General features: G+C 49.1%; 1 protein-coding gene across 2 annotated transcripts in view; it reads right to left on the reverse strand.

Annotated features, from left to right (window-relative positions):
- adgrb2 (adhesion G protein-coupled receptor B2) overlaps positions 1-21,944 on the reverse strand; it is a 229,312-nt gene that overhangs the window by 138,199 nt on the left and 69,169 nt on the right. The window contains exon 1 of one of the 2 annotated variants that reach the window (XM_055513036.1): positions 14,763-15,666. The exons of the other annotated variant lie outside the window; for it this stretch is intronic. The gene's annotated coding sequence lies outside the window, so the exon portion shown is untranslated. Of the gene's footprint in view, positions 1-14,762; positions 15,667-21,944 lie in introns of those variants that run through there. 2 annotated transcript variants of the gene reach the window in all.

Raw genomic sequence — 21,944 nt, forward strand, 5'->3', positions numbered from 1 at the left:
CATACATCCCGGTGATAAGCCTGCCCTTATCGCGGAGCTATTACTACACACTCATCTTACGCGCGGCGCAGGAGCTCGTGCATTAGCGTCCGGGTTCGTGCACGTCCACAGCACCGCGGCGCCGGGATCGCACGGACCGCGTTGAGAATCACTACCACCTCGCTCCCATCCGATGAACAAAGGTGATTGGATCATATTTAAAGAAGCTCTAGATAGTTTGGCTTTTAAAAAGTGGAGCTAAAAAATGGCTTGCGCGCGGAGCCTAATGGGGAGGCCGTTATATGGTAAATATCCATCTCTCCATAACCATATTCTCATCCCATTCACATGTGGCTGGTCAATGCAATTCCATTAGACAATGAAGATGGAGAGTGCAGCTGCAGCTCCACACTGAAGACAGGACAATCCATCAGCGGGAGCCGCTGGAGACTTCTCATGTGTAAAGTAACTACTGGGGGGAACGTCTCCAGTGGAGGAAACCTTCATGCTGTAGACGCGTGTGCAAAATAAAGGCCTGGACGCTATTGTGACGTCTGGTAGGCTACAGATGTTTCTTATCTTTATCCCAAAGCAGATGTTTCCAAAGAAAGAACAAGACGATGTGTTTATTTTCAGGCCAACATCATTATCGAGGAACAATTGTGTCAATCAAAATGTGCAACAGACATAAATAGATAGAACTTGTGCAAATCATCGGGGCGCAGCGTGACAGAATCGTGTCTTCTTTCTATATTTCCATCCATAAACCCGCGCCTGTGATCTGCTATTCTGGCACCGTGATGAGGCGGTATTATTAAGGCCGCGATATTAAGTCGTCTTATTTTTAGGAGGTGGGAGGAAATGACAGGTCTGACACAAGCGTTTGACACCCGGCACCGCCGCTGACGCTAATGCCGCTTACCTTAACGGCACAAAGGCCTGAAGGGAAGGGGGCGAGTTCCCGGCCAATCACAGCCGCCGACGGCTTTAATATTCAATTTGGGCCGCGGACGGAGAGGAACATCTGTCAGTTCCTCAGCGCAGGGGGGGAGAGGACACAACGACGGAGCGCGCGAGCGTCGTGAAGCAAGGAGAAGAAGCAAGAAACAAGAAAAAAAGGTTCGACTGGAGCAAAAATAACACAAATCTCCCAGAAATGGAGGTTACAGGTGGCTTGTAATTAAAGACACAGAAGAAGGACACAATGTGGATTTCTCTCAGTGCAATTTTCCGGTCCAGCGAGACACTTCCGTTTGTACTGAAGGATCCTTGTGTCTGGCACACTGTATGCGTGTGTATGTGCAAATGAACGAGCAAGAGATTTAAATAGGGAGCTTCAAACTGCAGTGGAATGAGTCAGAAGGGGGATTAGTGAGGGGTTATAAGCCTGTTGTAGGAGTTGGGGCCTTTTGAGCTGAAGATCAGACAGAAGGCAGCGCTGCAGCCAAATCAGACGCTGTGTTCTTCCCACACTCCGCTTATCATTGTTACATTACAATGACTGTACAGCTCATGCCCTTGGTTATAACAGGAGTCTGAAAGCGGAAGGGGGAGATGTTTAATTGTCAAAGAGACGGCACGCGAGCGGGGGATTATGGACGCGGTGACACTGTCTGCGTGGAAGGTATAATTTCACCGAACAAACACGGATCACAGCTGACGGAGACCTGCCCGCGTGTCGTACGTGCACGCCGACAAGCATTAACCCCGCGGAAACACGCGCCTGGCGCGTAATTGACAGGATGAATGGCAGCGGCGGCAGCGCTTAGCGGCGGTTAAAGCGTCGCGTGCGCGTGTCTGAGAGCGGGAAACTAAACGAAATGGCCTCGCTCCCCCGGTCTTCGCACGCGCGCTTCCCTCTGCGCAGATCAGCGGAGACACTCGGGCGATTATGAATCCGGTCTTAGATTCTAATCGGATCCACTTGTGCTTGATGGTCATCCGAACTCGGCCGGCGGGAGCTATATTTAGCGCAGCGCTCTCTGCCGCCTTAAGTGCGGCTTAAAGACGTGCGCCTGATGGGGTCAGAGACACATCTGGGCGAACAGCGCGACGGTGCACTTTCTCCTGACGCGGCGACGATACATCATTCCATTTGAGCAAACACAGTCCTGATGAAGACGAGCGCGCCGATAAACACACCTTTAAAAAGCGCGTAAAGATGAGCCTTGGCCGTCAGCCAACGGGGAGATATTAAAGCAATAATTCATTACTCACTGGCCTGGCCTGAACTCACACTATAATAAATAGCAAAAAATAAAACCGCAACTTTTTATTATGAAGCAAAGACACTATAATACACACCACACACTGGTGTAAACCCATTGGAAATTAAGTGGAAAAAGTCAATTATGCACCGCTGTGATGGAAAATATAATAAGAAAGAGATTGGACATTATGTCAGTGTCCAAACACAGAGCGAAGGAAATATAAAAGCCGGACGATGAGGTTCCCTGTTGACAGGACGGGTCCCTGGCGACTTCACATGACCATGTTTTTTCTTACAGTTACACTGGAACAAATGCCACTAACTCTAAGAGCACATTCCTCTAACTGTAATTCACACGCAGCTCCATTTCCATGAGCTGAGCTCATAGACGCCACAATAACAGCAGCAAATGCTAATTATACACCGTTCACACATGGTTGTCTTTTATTACCAGCCCGCTCCTGCTATATGCGTCCTAACAGACAGAGGTCTTTTAAGAGTTAGTGGCCATATGTGTATAGGCGATGCATCTCATTAAGCTGCCGTTTTCCGCTTTCAGGGAGAGCATTATCCTGATGAATTGGATCACCGGCACCCGAGCACGCCAAGGAAGCACAAAAGTGTGTCATTTACTGACACAGACAAAAGGATTCCTCACAACAATTTTGATCATAACCATAACTGACATTTATGATTCATTACGTGCAGGGGAAAAAAGAGAAACGCAGCAGCAGTCGGCTGCCGTAGACGACGGCTACAAATCCATTTAATGTGGGCTTGTCTTAAGATTAGTTCTAGCTGAGAGAGTGTCAATCAAAGTTCTAACGCAGTGGTCAGAGGTCAGAGGGCAAATAGACCAAGACGATGGCTGCCAAAGCGTAAAAACAACATGACTGAGTGAAACACTGATTTCAGGCCAGGCCTCAAAAAACCGCATGAAGCGCATGAAACAACATCAACAAAATAAAAGCCCTAAAGTTAGAAAGGGGGGGAATGTTTGGTTGTAGTTTATCTGAACAACGACTAATGCAGTGAGCTGCGGGTTCCCAAGCTCGTATTGTTCCTAATATGTTCATGCACTGTGGTGATAAACTGGATGTGGTTCACACAGCCCCAGTTTAGCATTTATAAGCAATATGTTAACATTTAATAAATGGTTTACAGCACAGTATAATGAACAGAGCAGCTGCCGACATAACGGTTCATTGAATCTTTATCGTCCGCTTCCATTCACTTGCTTTTCGTCATCCAAACTTCGCGAAAATGATCTATTAATTATTGATCCAGTGTTTCCTTGATACCATGTAAAATGGTCGCCATGAAAAATGAAAAGAAGCTGATAATGTCAGGTTTCAGAAAGGGAACGCAGCCAGAGCGCAGCAAAGCAGCTCGGTGGGTAATGTTATGGGGAAGACTAATAGGAATTGACAACTATACACAGGGGTTCTGTGTGTGTGTGTGTGTGTGTGTGTGTGTGTGTGTGTGTGTGTGTGTGTGTGTGTGTGTGTGTGTGTGTGTGTGTGTGTGTGTGTGTGTGTGTGTGACCAACGACAGCAGCTGCAAACATCCCCACATACGCTCACGCCATGCCGGCCCGTTGGCTGAGTCATGAATAAATGGATATGTGCTTCCAAAATTCAGCGGCTCTTCAAGTCTTCCTTAAACTAACAGGACCTGAGTCAGCCACACGAAGCCCCGAGCAACACGGATGAAAGCAACAGGAACACACTGTAGTCCCCTCCTCTGGTCTCACTCAACTAACCCGCATGATAATAAACCTTCCTCCACCGAAGGGGGAAGCCATGATCATCTGAGGGAAGCAGAGGTTCAATGAACGTTGGCGAGAAGAAGATAAAAAAACAAAAAAAAAGACGTCTCACAGTGACGGAAGACGCGAATAAATTGGCAGGTTGCAGCGTGGAGGGCGGTGGAGGAGAGGACGGAAAGCACACAGAGAACAACACAGACAGGACAGATCGAGGAGGCAAGAACAGACGCTCCAGAGAAATACGGGCAGCACGGCCTCTCTCACGCTCACCCCCGCCCCCGCCAGCGGATCCATCTCACCTAAAGCAGGACGGACCCGGCGGACGGATTAGCTCCCGATCGGGCCGTCGTGGATCACGGCAGACGGGAGCGAGGGCTCGCAACAGTGGGAAAGCGTGAGGGAGGGAACAAAAGGGGGATCGATCCGATCGGATGTGCCGCTGCGAGCAGGTTTGTCCAAGCTCAGCAGCTTAACGCGCTGAAGAAAGCAAACAAGGGGGAGCGGGTGTGTGTGGGTGTGTGTGTGTGGGGGGGGGGGGGGGGGGCACTGGGGCTGAGGGACGATACAGGACAGAGACTCGTTACGTAAGAGAATCGAGCGGTGGGACGTGATTAGGGAGTCATTTCATCTAGAGTCAGAAGGTTAGACTTACACTATAACTAACAGAATCCACATCCACAGCTGTGAAATGCTGTTAAATTCAAAATAAAACCCACTAATGAGAGTACTTTATGCAACTGTAAAACTATTTGGGCCAAATGATTTGTGATATTGGGCCATTTACGCCGTATCGCTCGTCCATTGCTCCATTTAGTTGGCTATTAGGCTTGGACTAACTTTTACAGTATTTGTCATCATAATCTGATGCTATTAGGTGTGTGTGGGTCAGAGCTGCCTCCCTCTGGCAAAGTGGCAGCCATATGACTGGTCATAATTGCCTGTTCCACTGAACCCAGTGAGGGGTTAATAACGCCGGCCGCCTCTTAGTCCTGCTGTCACCTTCTGCTGTCCGGCTCTGACAGTGGCGCTCACGCCGCATGGCCTTCAGCACAGCAGCACACATGTAGACACACACACACACACACGCTTGGACGTTATCAAACACAGTGTGAAGTGGTGCACATCAAGGATATGACGGTCAGAGACGTATGTATGCATCTTCACAGAGTGGACGGCACCTGCACACGCGCAGTGATCCGTGCACTCTGACCTCACGTACGTATTTACAGCCATTGGACCTCGGGCTGAGGTAGTCGTGGAGTCAGTCCCTACAGTGCATACAGTAGTGAGTACAGTAGTAGAGTGTCCATCCTCAACACCTGGATGTTAAAATGGGCCACCATTTTTGATAATGACGTAATTAAGGCCAATTCAAAAATTATTTTTTAAAAGGTAATTTAGGACAATTTATATTATCAATAGGTAATTTAGTGTTGGAAGGAATGGGAGAGAGTTGTTTTGGAGCTTCATGCTTCTCTAAGTTGCTTTAATGTTACTTTCAGTCTGACATCCTTTGTGTTGCCATCAAAGGGAATGAGTAAGTTCCCGGATTAATATTGGCAGTCAACCATCTAAATCTTTTCTCTACATGTATTAATGTTATCTGAGGATTTAGCTTCTCTTCGCGAGCTAAACCCAGCGAATGGTATTTTAGTGAGAATGCGAGTGATTCAATTCTGACTCAGTCACTGTTCCATAGAACAGGAGGATCCAGTGTGTGTGTGTGTGTGTGTGTGTGTGTGTCTGTCTGTCTGTCTTTCCCATTAACCTGCATGGTTGAATGTTAAATATACAGTATCATAGCATTTCTATTAGTGGGAAGCCTTAACGTCAGTTCTAAGCATCGAAATGACTTCTAAAACAGTGTTAGTGGAGGCAAATGTCCCATAAGCTACTTTCCTATTAGAGCTTAGACTCTACGGGATTTAAAACACATTTGCATCAGGTTTAACTTCAGCTTTTAGAACTCAGTGATAGTGTTCTAGAGACTATAAGCTGGTTATACGTATAGATTTACAAGTAGGCAGGTATTCATGCGGTCCAGATAAAACTAAACTTCCATGACCGTTTTTGATACAGACACGAAGGAACCGTCTCCAATACAGACCTCCAATCCCCACGCTCCCGAGCTATTACAAGAGATTGGCAGAGTCTAATTACATTCAGGGGCAGTTTACACCTCAAGGTACGGTACTTGGGTGCTATTCCACAAAGCGCACCATCCTGAATCTCCTGGGCTGCCAGTGTGCCAGACTTAGGATCTCTGATTAAATTGGGTTCGGGGAGAAAGGTGCTGATGGTGTGGAGGGAGATGATTGGGCTGCTATGATACTGGAAGTGCGAGGGGAATTAAAACAGTGTCAGGCCGCAAGCAGCAAAACCTACCGAAGTGTCACCACAGGTCTTCCTGCTCACTAGGACACGTATAGATAAAGTCAGGCGGCTGATTTTACATCCAAGTGCACTTAAGTGGGCAGAGATATAAAGGTTACTATACATTTTTTTTGTAGAAAATGAATAATACATGACCAGTAGCTTGGTCTTTTAAAAAAATGACGCTTCAGCATTGATCAATCTGATTGAGCATCTTATATGATTATAAGGCTACTTGGGAGAAAACCTGTAGTAAATGCACCTGATGTGGAGGAATATGCATGTTTCAGTAACACACTGGAAGATTCACACTGTACTAGCAAATATATGAGCACTATATGAGAAATACTGGCGCAGCGGCTACGGCCGAGGACGGGACAGAGGCAGCCAAGGGAGGAACTCAATGTACTGTAGGAGGGGTTACAGCACGCGAGCGCAGATGTGGATTGAGAAAAGGTAGTAGAAAATGAAGGTTAAACGTACCAAAGGAGCTAAAATCAGACAGGAAACATGGACGAATTATCATGGGCCGTGTCTCAAACAGACACCCGTCCACTAGACACCGGAATATTTCATCCTACAGTAATTTTGCCATATGCTGTTTAGATATTTTATAATCCTGCATGGAAGCAGCACTGAAAACAACATATTAAGGCACAGATCTAGTCTCGGGGGACTGTTCTGTGGTGTCTTATGAGATTCCCGCAAGTCCAGCAGGCAGCTGAACCCGGCCATCAGCGGCTTGCTTTGCACTGTATGGCTCTATTAGTTTCCAGTTAACACAAACAACATCTGGCCAAGCGGTACATCACCGAGTGTTACCTTCCATCCGGCCAGCAAACAATTCAATTTGGTCTTTTACGGACTCTGTTTACTGCAAAGCCGACCACCTCCATGTCAGCGGAGCACACTCGCGGGAGTGGTTCCGGCGCAGAGCAAATATGAGGAAACAGATCTCGACCATCATGTTCGGAGCTCGCGCCGCCTGCGGGGCCGCGGACGGAGACGCCGCCTCCATCACAGCGCAGCAGCACGGGGGGCGTCTGACCTCCATGTTTGATCTGCGTCGTCTGAACACATGACTCGTATGAAGAGTCGCCCGGACCCACCGAGAAGGCGGCTGGTGGTTTGATCACCATCACCATCATCATCATCATCAGCAGCAGCAGCAGCAGCAGGGCGAGTAAATTACACGTGCGAAGGGACCGCGCTCCGGCTCCAGGAGACCCGTAACCCTCTGTGGAGCTCCGTGAAAATCAGAGTCATGTTATTAACCTCAGTAACTCACGCTCAGACATTTAAAGCCGCGAGGCTAACGCTGCTTTCATTTGCAGAGGTGCTTGTTTTCAACCTTATTGTTTCACAGCTCGTACTGGAGCCGTATACAGTATGTCACCCTCCACACGGGGCTCTTCATAATTAAAGTTTGAATGTTGTGAAATTTACAAGTGTAATACCTCACACAGAGAAATGTATGTGAAGCAGTGGTTTTGGACACTGGGGCGTCTTTAATAAACTCTAATAAAAGGTTCGCTTATAAAACTTGTCTGTTGTGTTTGTCTATGTGAACGGCAGTGATTTCCAGGCCCTGCTCAAATCGCCCCGTCTTCAGCAGCTTCCCTGCATGGAGAATTCGCTAAACGCCGCCTGTCTGCTCCATTATTTCACATGAAGCCGCAATTTAAAGGCGGCATAAAAGCAAAGCAAGTCGATGTAAAGATGAAGACAAAGGCACAAAGACCGAGATTTGCGCTGAACGTTGTGGGAAAAGCAAGGAGACAAACACGCATCAAATTGGTGTGAAAACTCCTCGACTTGAGTAGGATTTTACCCCGAGCTGTAAAAAAATAAAAATAAATAAATAAAAAAATAGCATATGGTTCCGGTTGATGAATGTACAGAGACAGCAGCAAAGGATGATGGTCTGAAGGGAAACAAAGGCTCCAACCGGAGCTCTTTGTGAAGTGTGAAATCAGTCAGTCTGAACTGTCACACACACACACACACGCACGCACGCACGCACACACACACACACTGCACAAACATAACCGTCAACATCTGCAGCCCCTTTTAGGGACACATAAAATTGGTGTTAGTGGCCAGAAGACGCAGACTGAAGCACAAGAGCAATCAAGGGGAGAGAGAGAGAAGCAGCACAGGACAAGAACCAAAGTTACTGCACTCCAAACGGCACCACTCTGCACCGCGCGCTCCCTGCAAGGCCTGATGATAATTGAAATTCTGGGGGAAGCGGACAGAAGTAGACGCGTGCTACGACTTTGGCCCAAACATCTATTTTGAGGCTCGTCTCTGAAGCTGGGTGCGTTCGGGGTTAAAGACGTGGGCTCAGGTTGCAGCCGTGCCATTATGGTGGGACATTTCTACGTTTGATCACAGGCTGGCAGTCGTGGCCCACGGTGCTGCCAGATAAAGTGTGGATGTGGAGACACCAGTGACTTACTGTACAAAGCGGGTCAGCACGGGATCAAGCGTCTACATCCGTGGGTGGAACGCACTAAAAGCCCTCCACGATCACTTGTTTGGTGTGTATGGAACTTTGAACTGCTCTGCACAATGTGCGGTTTACAATGTTGTCCAAGATTATCACAGACGCACGGACTAAATCTCCACTAATCCCCCGTCCATCATTTTAACATGATGAAGCTCAACGACACTTCAGGACCACACACCTGCCACGCTCTGAGCCCCTACCCAGCATGCCTCTGGGCTGGACTCCCACCTGCCTACTATAAAAAAGCACCCAAGCTCCCCACCCCACCCATACAAACACACACACACACACAGACACACACACACACACCCTAACACATCTCAGCCGTGGGTAATCACACGTGCGTCAACACACACGCATGGCTCGCACAAACTCGCACAGAACTAATGCAACATGAAAACTGGCAGCACATGAAATCACAGCGTGTTACCCCCCGAATGCCTGGCGGATTTCTTTTCTGCTTTTTTTTTTTTGTCTTAACCTTTATTCAAACAGGCAAGATGAGTACATTCCAAGAACACATTTTATTTAAAGCAACAGCCTGGGGAGTCGTGGAAACCTTATTCGAGATCATTCCTTGCTCTTACTTCGTCATAGCTGTTCTCCAGCCACAAAGGCGTCGGCCGCTTGTGCTGAGTAAGACCTTATTCACATTAACCCCTGGACTGTTCTGCTGTGATACACATTCACATCTGTCCACTTAACTTCCAAAATAAAACCTCCCAGCAGTGTCCGCTGTGGCGATATTTTCAGCTAAACCCACTCGAATGCACACGATGCAGTATTTAGGGAGTCTGCGCTTGCAACACTGGACACACATGCACACATCAGATCCCATTAGATCACAGCATAAAGGAGCAGGGGCTCCTTCCATCTGCTCCGGCAGAGCGCAGCCTTCCACTTGTTGGCCTCCAAACGCGGCGCGTCCTCCTCTATAAGGAGCCGTAATAGAGGCCGATGGGAGTCAGGGCAGCGCGACCCGCCGATGACGAGGCCAACGCGCTGAGGCGGAGGAGTGCGTGCTCCCTGGACGCGGAGTTAAGCAGAGGAGCCCGCTGGCGGGCGAGTGGGCGCCGAGTCGCGTGCATGGAGGAAAAGGGAGGGAGTCAAAGGTGGAACGGGAGCGAAAAAAAGGTAGGACGGGTCCGGTGCCTTACCCAAGCAAAAGCAATCATCCAAACATGTTAGCTTAGGCTATCCTCGCGGGGCCTCCTGTACCGCACTATAAAACAGCAGCTTTAGATGCTCTGAATCAATACAATCTGCCAGCTCTTACTCTTTCTCCATCCCCAAGGGCCACGCATTATGAAAAAACATTACACGAAAGGCAAATATTACTGCTGGGAGCAGACACACACACACACACACACACAGAGAAACATGCCCAAGTTGCACAGTCATTGCCCAGCGAAGACTCCTTGTTCATCTTCGCACAAAGACAGTTATTAACACAAAACCTCATTGAATTAACTGTTCTCTATCGCTGGATTGTGGCACTTACTTATCCCGCGTGCAATCAATATTAATCAGAGATGAGAATTATCCCTGCGATTCAAGGCAATTAATTTGTTTTGTTTGTTCCCCCCCCCCATCGTTGTGCATCCCTCGCCCATCTATTCCCGACGAGGTCCATCCTTTCACTTTTCTTGCCAAAAGGCTTAATTAATTGTAGAGAGTGAGTCTATAGGGCCGGGCTTTTTCTTTCCTGTTGGTTTTCCTTTAGTCGTAGCCTCGCTCAGGCCCAGTCAGGCTCAGACTGAGCCCCAACCCAAAATGGCACTTACTGCAAATATTGACACAGTCACCCGGGGCCGTGCCAAATGAACGCCGCCCCAGTGACAGAAGCATCTGTGACTCCAAATGGAGCATGGCTGAGCATATGAAGTAGAAGAGAATGATGATGAGGCGGGAAGGGGATGCGTGTCCTGGCGCAAGCTTTCACCTTTGTCATTAAAAAAAAAAGAAAAAACTGAGAAACTTGTCTTCTTGCTTGGTTCCAGTGAAGAGTTGACACCTCTCTACACTGCATTAATTTGTAGTCAGAACTAGACGCTCGCGTGCTGTACAATAAATGAAAAAGAACAGTAGTAACGCATCAGAATGAATGGAGGACGATGGACCGAGAGGAAGTGAAATGGGAGGAGAAGCAGAGACAAGGAAGCTTGTTTGTGTAATGGGAGGGTGTCAGAGGAACAATGGCCCCAGCCACAGTGCAGTGATCCAGGCAACAGCAAGCTGTCGCCTGGCTCCTAGTCCATATGCACAATGTGAGCAGCGCACACGCACGCACACACACACAGCCATCACATCGCATTGCGTCCACGCCTCCTGACGTGTGTGTCTGTGCGTGGTTTGCACATTTGCTTTTAAGAGATTCTGGAGCGACAGCGAGCTGTGCAACAGAGAGAAAGAGAGAGGGAGAGACAGGTGAGCGAGCGAGCGAGAGAGAGAAAGAGATGTAGCGCTGGCAGCATTAGTTCATGACATGTGGGCGGATATTGAAGACGTTATTAGTATCAAATTTGCGGGCCTTATAAAAGTGCCACGCAGCCGGGTGGCTCTCATACATCTACATCAGCTGATGCGTGTCGCGCTGTCAATCGCGCCGCGTTCCCAGCAGCTGCTCCGATGATCAGTCGCTCATTACGCGCCGTCTCATTTCTCGGTCCCTCTTAACCTTCCTGTTGTGCGTCGGTCAGAACGGGGCCGATTTCATCAACTCATTATTTCCCGGCTGAATATCAGGGCGACACCCAGGCATCCTTCACACTTGGTATTTAGCTATGCAAATTGTCCATGGTCACATTTAAATAAATTATATGTAGGTCTTCATATTGCATTACACACTGAAAAGTTCAAGAGTTCCAATTACACCCAACACTTCCACCTATGGCATCGTTATAGTGCAGCCTCTCCAGCACGCCGCACTATGGGCCTGATGGGAGCTCCCAGCCTGCAAGGTGTTTCACATAACACAGCTCTTTCTGGAGGAACTAAAGGCATCTCTGGAGATCTCCGCAAATACTTGACCCGAAGTCTGCCAACACATAAAGCGAAACATACTGTAGAAATGAAAAACAACACTTGAAGGTGACAGCCGCCCCCTCTGGTTTACTAAAACGAACACCTACCACTGACTGCCCACGTATCTGTAGAACGGGACTGATCTGGTTCACGTCATGTATCTTTTCACTATGTCAGTGTTACAGAACTGTTGTGTGTATGTTCATGTGGTGAAGGGTTTCTGTGGCTTATAAATAATCCATTAAATACAAGTTGTTTCCTGCAGAAAACATAGTGATTCTCAATGCAATTTGTCCACTGTCTGTGTCCTGGTTGCTGATTCTGGGCATAACCCAGCGTGAGCCCTGATGGGGACGCATTGTAAGACCTTGCTTTTACACATCCTGTTTGTGTGGCCCTGAATGCACCACTGCCAATTTAGGTTCCACTTCTTGGAGACAAGGCACTGGCAGAAGATTTTTGGTTTGTCCTTATTAAACACCCATTTTCGAGAACACGAACGTCCATCTATCCATTATCTTAACTGCTTTTAAGGGACAACGGATGTTGGAGTCGGTCCGAGCCGTCAAACGAATGGGAAATAAAAAATAAATAGAACCTTATGCTCCTTTCTGCTCCGATATGTCCTTTTCCCAAGGTTTTTCGAAGGCTCCGAGACACATTTCTTTCATCACCAACAGTTCTGCCCATTTGTTCAGGTTGGCTGGCAACTTGATCACCACCCTGCTCAGCCCATGAACTAGTGTGGCCATGAGAGCGGAGCAAGCAAAACATGTTTAATGCTTTAAAAATATAATCAAAGCATAACTGATGTCTTAATATGCTCCATAAATAATTATATTAGGCTGTTACAGAAACATAAATTATATATATATATATATATATATATATATATATATATATATATATATATATATATATATATATATATATATATATATATATAGCACCAGATTAATGGGAAACCATTGGGTGGAACGTTGTGGCACTCAAAATAAATGAACCAGAGCAAGTCCACATTTGTAGTTTTTCTCATTATGAGAGCAGAAATCTTAAGAAGTTTATCTGGAAGCCATTTTAAAGAAATCAACCCAGCTGAGTAGCGATGTTCCCTAAGCTCATTAGTCCGTGATTCACATGTAGCCAGCGTTAACACAGCCCTCGTGTGAGCGCAGCTGGACGTTGTAGCGGCAAATAACATGAAGACTTTCAGGGACGTTGCCACAGCTTCACTGAAACGATGCCCGTGACCACCGCTTTGTCCCCATCGCCCAGCAGGGTTAAAGAGGAGCTTCCTCCTACATCCAGCTCATCAGCCATCATCCGTGGGTCGCTCATCTGCGCTAAAAGGGGACACGGCCTTGCTGGCTCCATTAGTTCCGACAGCGGCCCCAAGAAATAAAACAAACGAGGTTATTCGCCGCGCTTATAAAACGGAGACTGGAGGTTATGGTTATTCACCGCTCAAGGTGAAGGGAGGGACGTAGCTCAGGGAAGTCTCCAATGAAACGTCGCTGGAATAATGTGGTCAACTTCTATAGTGTTAGCGTTCACAGGGAGCGCGCACACTCAACAGATAGGTATAAAGAGAGAGAGAGGGGCTCCTTCGCACGCCCGTTATCGTGCCCTGGCTGTCATTCCCGTTCAGCGTCACCGGAGCCACCTGCTCGCCACCGGGTGAGTGGGAGGTGAGGCGGTGGGGGGTGAGGGGGCCGAGCTCCCCCGTCCGGACTGAAACCCCGCACGCTTATCGCTTTATTGAGAATAACCCGGGAGGCGGTGGGCTGACGAGGGGAGGCACTGCGGCACACGCACGCCACGCAAGTAAAAAAAAAAAAAAAAATGAATAAACACACGGACCTCGGCGCGTGATCAGGTAGCTTTCAAAGGGCTTCCCGTTGCGCGGCGAGATGCCAGCGCGGATGTAAGTCAAACAGCTCCCTTTCAATCCCCAGCGCACGCTCACTGGAGTCTTTGGTACATCCTGGCTCTTTAGCATTCAGCGCGAGAAGGCACCCACTCACCCTGGCGCGCAGTGCGCAGCACAGGGGGAGAGAGAGAGAGAGAGAGAGAGAGAGAGAGAGAGAGAGAGAGAGAGAGAGAGAGAGAGAGAGAGAGGCATCGGCATGAGTCCTCTAGAACCTAACGCTATACGTGAACCAGGCCACGGAGCAGAGCACCACCTGCCAAGAATCATTCACACCCATTAGGGCACCGTTAACCAAGCTTCCGTGGGGGGCTGGGCTTTAATAATGTTATGCTAAACTCAAAGTGGCATCGTGGAGAACCCCCCCCCCCCCCAAAAGAGGAGCGAGGGCAGCGTGCGTGCGTGCGCGGCATGTGAATGACACGGAGCAGCGGCCAGCGCGGACGGTGAAAATAAAAGTTTTTGGGTTTTTTTTTTTTTCCAGCAGGCGCTGCGCTCACGATCTGGCGCGCGCGCGTTTGTGTAGGTGCGTGGGTGTGTGTGTCCGCGTGTGTTTCCTTTGGCCACTGCGCAAAGTTACAGGTCCGCCAGCGGTTCCAGAGACAATACAGCCCCCCCCCCCCCCCCCCCTCCCACCGAGGCTGCCGTCGCCCACCTGTGCCCAACTAATTGACGCTAATTCAACTGCCGGGACGCGTTCGGGGGTTCGTCTGCAGTCGGCACTTCCGTTCAGGTTCACGGGTTTGCCGATGCAGTGCGCCGAGAGAGCCCCGAACGGCGAAAGCGACCCGATCGTCCCCGTGAACGTGAGCAGCGGTGGAGACGCACCGCGATCTTTACGCGAGGATCTCCAGAATCAAATAAATAATGAACCCACACTGCGAATCACCGTGGAGTGCGTGGTGCAAAGACAGACACAGTCGGACGATGCTTCACAGAGGTGTTGGCTAGAATGGAGCCAATACGTTACCTGATCGCTGTCAGCAGCAGTTATTTGATGCGACGGCTATTCCCCGATCGGTTCCGTGGATACAAATTAAGTTTCCCATCCATGGCACGTCTCAGATGGAGAGGGAGACTTATCATTCATTCATTCACCCGCGCTGCTGCGCGGAATCTTCTCCCCATGAATGTTCGCTCTGCGAGGCATCCCACTTGTGCGCCTCCGACACGGACCAAAAACGACAGTATGGGTAATAACAAGAGTAACAAAAAGAATGAAGGGATGGGTGAATTAAAAACAAAGGAAGGCTAAGCACAGGAAATCATAAAGTAGCCATGGACAGAACGCAAAACGACAGAACGGGAGAACAGAAAGAGGCAAAGCTAAAAAAAAAAACGGACAGAAAAGAACGCGCGTCGCTCTCGTAGAGGTCTAATTTCGTTCAAAAATACATCCACGTCATATAATCTCCATGGTTTGGCGCATATAGGCACGCTGTATATTCCAAAGCAGTGCGAGGACTCGCTCACAGGCAGCAGCGCCGCCGCAGCATCAGCACCAGCATCGGCAGCAGCAGGGGCAGAGTGGGACAACGGCGTTTTTTCTACTGATGCCCGGCGCTCCAAGTCCAAGGAAGCTCTTCATCTGAAGCAAAGGTCTGAAACAGAGACACGGAGGCGCCCGGGAATGAAAGCATGACATGACAACTGTTCTTTCTCGGCGCACTCCCCCCGCTAGTCGCTCGTCGTCCCCGTCAGAGCGCGGAACGTGTCTGTGGCGCTCGCCCGCTCCGGCATTTGGGACGCGTATCCGCAGGCGGCGGCTCGCAGTCGGGCATCTGGCTCCCCTGCAGTCGCTTCACGAGCGGAGGACAGAGATGCGCGCCCTCGCTGCCCTCCGCCGGGGATCCGTCAGGCGCGTTCACGGCGGCGCTCACCTCCCCTCCCCTCCCCGCCGCGCTCCCTTCTCCCCGCTACCTTCGCCCGTAGTGACGTCAGCTCGCGCACTTTTCCAAAAGCAGGGAGCGCGGACTCGTCCACATGGTCTTTTTAGTCGTTGAGGAATAAGGAAGCGAATACTTATATATGTTTTGTTTCCCAACTGATGTCTCTCATTGTACACATGGGCAAACTCTTAGGTTAAACTTTTTTAACTGCCAGAAATTTTCTAAAACTTAGACACTCGACCTTCTCAGAACCAACCCTGGACCTGAACAAGCAGAGACACTAAATAAACACATTTAATTATCATTCCTCTCTATTTTCATGGTTTCGGACGCTTGATAACCTACTCACAGCGCAGGCTCCCCCTTATCGAGCAGATGATGCGATTCGATTGTGGAGCACCTCGCTGCATACATCTGCATATGGATGAGTCAAAGTGATGGGACATTAGTCAGCTCAAGTGCTTCTGAAGGTTCAGAAGTGAGGGAGGAGCTGCCGCGGCTCCTCTGGTGCGGACACATTAGCGGCGGCGCGCGGACCCATCCATCACCCGTTTCCAGGGCTCCTCTACTTCTGCGGCTCGTCATCAAAGCCGGGATATTCCGCTCGTCTTTGACCTTATTACTCGTCAGCTAAGCAGAGAGGACGTTTTGTTTCGTCTCGCCGGCTCTTTCATGAGCAACATCAAGGTGCTCCGTGTGCCGCCCGGATGCGGAGCTCGATGGGAGAACGCCGTGTGAAAAACCCCAGCCGCACAGTATTCCTTCCACATCTGAAAATTGCTCATCACGGAGCTTATTGAGCACAGATGAATCTTAAATAGAAGAAAAGGGTAGATGTCGTAAGACTCTCTCATCAGAGTCTGGGTATTAATCACAGAACACGATGAACCGCAACGTGCCTTATGAAACCACGTTTGTTCCTCAGACTATGTTACGTCTGCTTTGCATCTCACGTACACTCCTTAAATGCATTCAATTAATAGCACTAACGCAAACGTGCGACGGGTCTGTGACATCACCGCCCGGCTCAGCGCAATTCACAGAAACCATTCCTAGACTGCCCGAAAGATTAGCAAGCCATCATTTTCCCTCCCTCCGCTCCGAAGCGGCTCTACGAGCGCTTTGCGGCGCCGCCTGAGAGGATTCTGCTAAGAATCAAATTTGCGGCCTCTCAAATTGGCCCAAACGAAAGCACAAAGCAGATCAAGAGGGAGACGCCGCGACTCTGATAACCACGCTCATTTATTAGCATTGGAAACATGGCATCGCAACTAACTCCGCAGCTACGTATATTGCTGGAATTAAAAAAAAAATCTTCACTCCGCACCTTTAATTCACTTACTTCCTGATACCAATCTCTCCTCACCATTTATCATTTCCCTTGAATAATTGGAAAAGGGATTGCGATAAGGTTAACTATTCTAATAGAAGGCGCGCGGCAGATAATGCTCAGACGCTCGGCTCCTCCACATACCAAATATCCAGGACGGCACGCGGGCATCGCTCAAATGTATCGTTGTGCAGCAGCTGGCGAGACGGCGCCGCGGAATAACAGCGGCGCTAGAAAGGGATTTGTTTCCATGAGCTACAACGGCAGATTTGCAGCATCCTTGGCAGCGAGAGACTAATCACTGTCAGGACCATAAACGCCGCCGCGCGCTGCGGACGAGGGCGGCTGGCAGGTGCTTGAAGCGCGCGCGTCCGTGCCGCCGTAAAGGGTAGTGATCGCTGAGGTTCGCAATGGTCTTCAACCCGTTTGTTATTCGCTACGCAACAAGACTTTAACCCGGGAAATTGCAGCCGTCGGACGAGGGGAGGGGTCACTTTGGAACTGACGGCCTCAGAAAGTTACGGGAGCTAAAAAAATGGCTGGAAAAGTAAGTGGTGCTAACAAGATGGAGAGTGAAACAGTCTGCAGCCTTTTGGCAACAGGTCAATGACATGGTTGGACAGAAAAAGGGAATCACAGAAAGTCAGAGTCAATCAGAGGTGAAGAGATGTAACAGTCAGACGCTGAATATACAATTGGCACCTGCTTTATAGGAAGAAATACAGAGTGTGGTGATCTACAGCCATCCAACAGAAGATGCAGGAGACTGTTGGATGGTTGTTAAGGTTTAAACATAGGTTTGTCTGTGACAGTGGGTTTGGAGAACGATAAAAAGCCATTAAAATAAGCATCCTCCTTCTGCTGTCTCTCCACTTCTCAGAGGAACAACCTGGAGTCGCATAAAAAAGCAGGCCGACGCAGAAACCCTCATCACGACAGCTGTCAGTTTTAAATCCTTCCCTTTAAAACGCTCGCCTTGTTGGAAACGGAATGGCCGCTCTTTGATTAATTCCGCCCAGGCTAATTGGTTCCTGAACAATGGCGGGTTTGATTTGCTGCCTGTGAGTCGGGCGGAGTGAGGACGAGCAGAGGCCGCGGGGTCAAACCTGCATCGGCACAGCTACGTTTCATTTTAGTTTGCGGCTCAACGTGCACAGGAAGAAGGATTTCCCCTCAGCCGTGCATTTGCAGGACCCCCTGCGAGTTTGTGAACCTTCAACCGTGCCAGTGTCCACACTTATCCCTTGCCTTTAGCATTTATTCTCTCCTCCTCTCATCCCTATTTGCTGTAATCACTTTGAAGTTCGCTTCCATCCGAACCGCAGTGTTTTCCCTCTCCCTCTCCTCATTCACACCGTCCAGAGATCCACTCCAGTAAATCCTCTCGTCCCCGTGTTAATGCAAGACACAGCGGAGCGTTGTGCTTCGGGGATGTTCTGTTGAGGTAAATACAATACAAGCACACACACACACACACACACACACACAAATATCTGAATAAAACATGCTCAAACTGTTCCTCAACTTTCTTCCTCCCTCCCGCTCACATACATCCGTGCTCACGTAACGAGCTGCATGCTCGTACATGCGTGTGTTCATGTGAAGCCACGCAGAGAGCCACACAAATTTGCTTGTGTACGTGCATGTGTCTAATGCTCAGTCTACTGAATCCTCTGTAGGGGAGGGGGGTGCTCGGGAAAAAACTCAGTGGTCCATGAAGCTAACTAGAGTTCCTCCCTGATCAAATGTGACAATTATGATAGTGCTCCTTGTTACTAAACTCCCTTCTGGCTCCTCCATCCATTCCTCCCTCCTGTCTCCTAATGCCACCTCCTCTCTCCATCCTCCACTTCGGTGCCCTTTCCTCTCACATGCAACCAGCACTTCTGTTTTTCATCCAAATAGCTGCTTTCTGAGCTCACGCAAAACTATTTCTGTCCTTGTTTCACCTCAATTACCCGTTTGCTTCCAAACCTCTCCTCGCTGCCGGAATTTATCCTCATTTCGACGCAGTTCATTCACATCTCAAGGGGACTGCGCCGCGCGAGACGCGAGCCCTGGACACCGATACAAGTACACAAAAGAGCCAAAAAAAAAGCTGAAAAGCAGAGAAATCTGTGGCTGTTCAGTCATATAAAGCACGCATTCATCAAACTCATGCACAGAAAGAGTCAAGGTGGCTCTCAGTCACCTGCACTCTCCATCTGACTTAATAACTGCGTTTTTTTTTTCCCAACTAGACTTAATTAAAATATGCTTGACATCTGCATTTGAGTTGTAATTATGCCCTGTCCTTTTCTGCTGCCCGTACGAACCAAAGAAGGCACACAAATTAGCGACCCCCTGCTGAGCAGCACCCCGCGCCTCCATGACCTAAGCCCCGAGTCTCAGCGACAGTGGAGCCTCTCACAGCAGCACGGAGCACTTCCCAACGGAGCTCCCTCTGCTTTATTCGCCATGAAGCCAAACATGAAGGAGCCTCATGTGTTAACGTCTATTACAGAAATACAAGCATGTAAACTCTCCATCTTCATGGGACACTGAAAGGACCGGTGCCATAAAGCCCCACACGTACAACGCTAAGATGCTGCTGTGTCTCGTCTCACATGACGGCTGTCTGATAAAACCTGGGGTGTCACTGCACACTGCACTGTATGTGAGGGAACGCTGGGTAGAGTCTTTAGTGGCTGCAGAGGGCGGCGCACCGGATCTGATAAACTGCCTCAAGCAACATCAGCTGAATCAGAGCGAGCCACAGGTGAAGACTACAAGATGATGAGAATGGGAAAGACAAGTTAGAAACTAAGTTTTATGTACATTGCTCATCGTATCTGCTTAAGGCTTGAAGTGCTATAATGGTAATGCACCAAATCTGCCGAACCAACCCAGTTGCATCGTGGGTGAAATAAGCAACAGGTGTTGACATAGAATGAAGCAATGAAGCAGCAGGAATCTGTCTGTAGAAGGCCAACTGACAAACATTTAACCTTCTGAGGTTTGTATGAAATGTCTGTTTAACGTTTCATGGCGATCGGTTTCCTAATTCCTAAAATATTGAATCCTGGCCTAAAGCAGCAAATCACCCAGAAGCACCAGCTATAGACTGAGTCTACAGGACTCAGGATGATGGCAGCAGTTCCTCAAAATCTCTAGTGCGAGGCCACAAACCATTTTATAATGGGTTCATAGCACTTGAAATTTTTTTATCGTGGAAGTTCCAAAGTTCCAAGTATTCCCAGGTGTCCGCTTCCATTAACTGGGAGATCGGGAAGGAGTCCGAAATCAGCGATTTAAGTGATTTACGGGGTGGTGATCTTAGACCAACAGTCACTTCGACAGAACGGGTGGAAGGACAAGCATCTGATGGAAGCCACGCTCCGTTTGGGGCGTTTCAAAGGAGGAAAACGTGGACAAAGTCCGTGTTGGCACGAAACCAGGCTTTGGACGGAACTGTCCACGCTACGAGCAGGCTGCTCACAGAACTGAGAGAAGAGTGGATGTGATTGCTTACAGGAACGTACTGTATGGGACCGGAACACTGGGTCAGCACGACCCGGATCCAAGATAAAAAGATATAAAGTCACGACTGCACTGGCTTCAGTTGCCAAAATCCAGACTTTGAGGCCTTTGAACATAATTCCATTTCATTGTAATCTATTTTTTTTACATTTCGTCATTCTAGGTGTTTGTAAACTACTAAACCAACGAGGGAAACGTTGCTCCGGGACTGTATGTCTGTATTTTATTCAGCAGGATCCGTAGCGTCTCCACGGCGCCCATTAATCTCCGTCTCCTCGTCGCTCTCGTAACACACAAGCCCGGATGGCAAGTCAGCGGAGTCGGGCCCATCATGAAGCCACCAGGTTCCATTTGTTTCACGCCATAAATCACTCACGCGCGGCGTAACGTGCAGTGAGCGGTCCCCGCGTACCCGTGCACAGCCATCATTACATTCGGCCTTGCTGGTAAATTCCCAGATTATCTGCGGGAGAAAATCCTTCCCCTCGTCTGACAGAGACGGATGACGGGCCGACCGTGGCCCCTCGGCCCACACACAGTATAACTTCTCTGTGGTCATCTTGGCTCCGTCTCTCTTTCCCTTCGCTCCCCTCTCTTCATAGATATCTATCACCTTCTTCTCGTATATCTCTCCCGCTCCCTCCATCCCATCCCTCTGTGTGCCCCATTCATCCCATCTCTCCGACCCCCTGCCCATACATTTAAGAGCAGCTGAAGCCCACAGCAGACCACACTTTGTTGCCCCATCCATCATGGCTGACTGTAGGGCAAACAGGTCCAAGACTAAAAAAAAAAAGAAGCTATGATTTAAGTCTACCTTGCTCTTGGCGGAGCGGGCTGTTCTTTGGTAACCCAGTTGCTTTTTACAGCTTAAAAGCAGCTTTAGTAAGTCTGCAGCTAAAAACCAGGATTGCAAAAAAACAAATAGGTGTCTTCTGCTTGAGTCAGGGTGTTTAAGAGAGCTGATTGTCTCCAAAGCACCATCAGTGACTGACTGGTGACACGAAAACAGGTTTGCTGTTTAGTCACCAAACGCTTTTTGCCATGATGTGAAATCCGAGGCCTCGTCAGCCTCCATCGCCACAAGGCGGGCAGAGCGAGGCGATGAATAGGACCCAGATGACGCGTGATCCTGTGCTACAGGAGGCGAGTTGGCGAACTTCACGCCAGCAGGAGACACCCGTCACCATTAGAGAGCCACGCTGAGCAATCGCTGCTATTTCCATCATTTTGGTAACAGCAAAAAAGGGGAAACACAGAGGGCAGCGACTGGATCAGCGGTGTCAGAATGAGGGTTTAAGGACGACTGGGCGGCGGCTGTCGACTCTCACCTCCATGCTGCTACAGTAGAGTCCTCACCACCCAAATACGCTCTCTGCCTGGGTTGTGCTTTCCTTTCCTTCTCTCCCTGCTA

Source organism: Betta splendens, chromosome 11 (assembly GCF_900634795.4).
Source record: "Betta splendens chromosome 11, fBetSpl5.4, whole genome shotgun sequence".
Classification (NCBI taxonomy): Eukaryota; Metazoa; Chordata; class Actinopteri; order Anabantiformes; family Osphronemidae; genus Betta; species Betta splendens.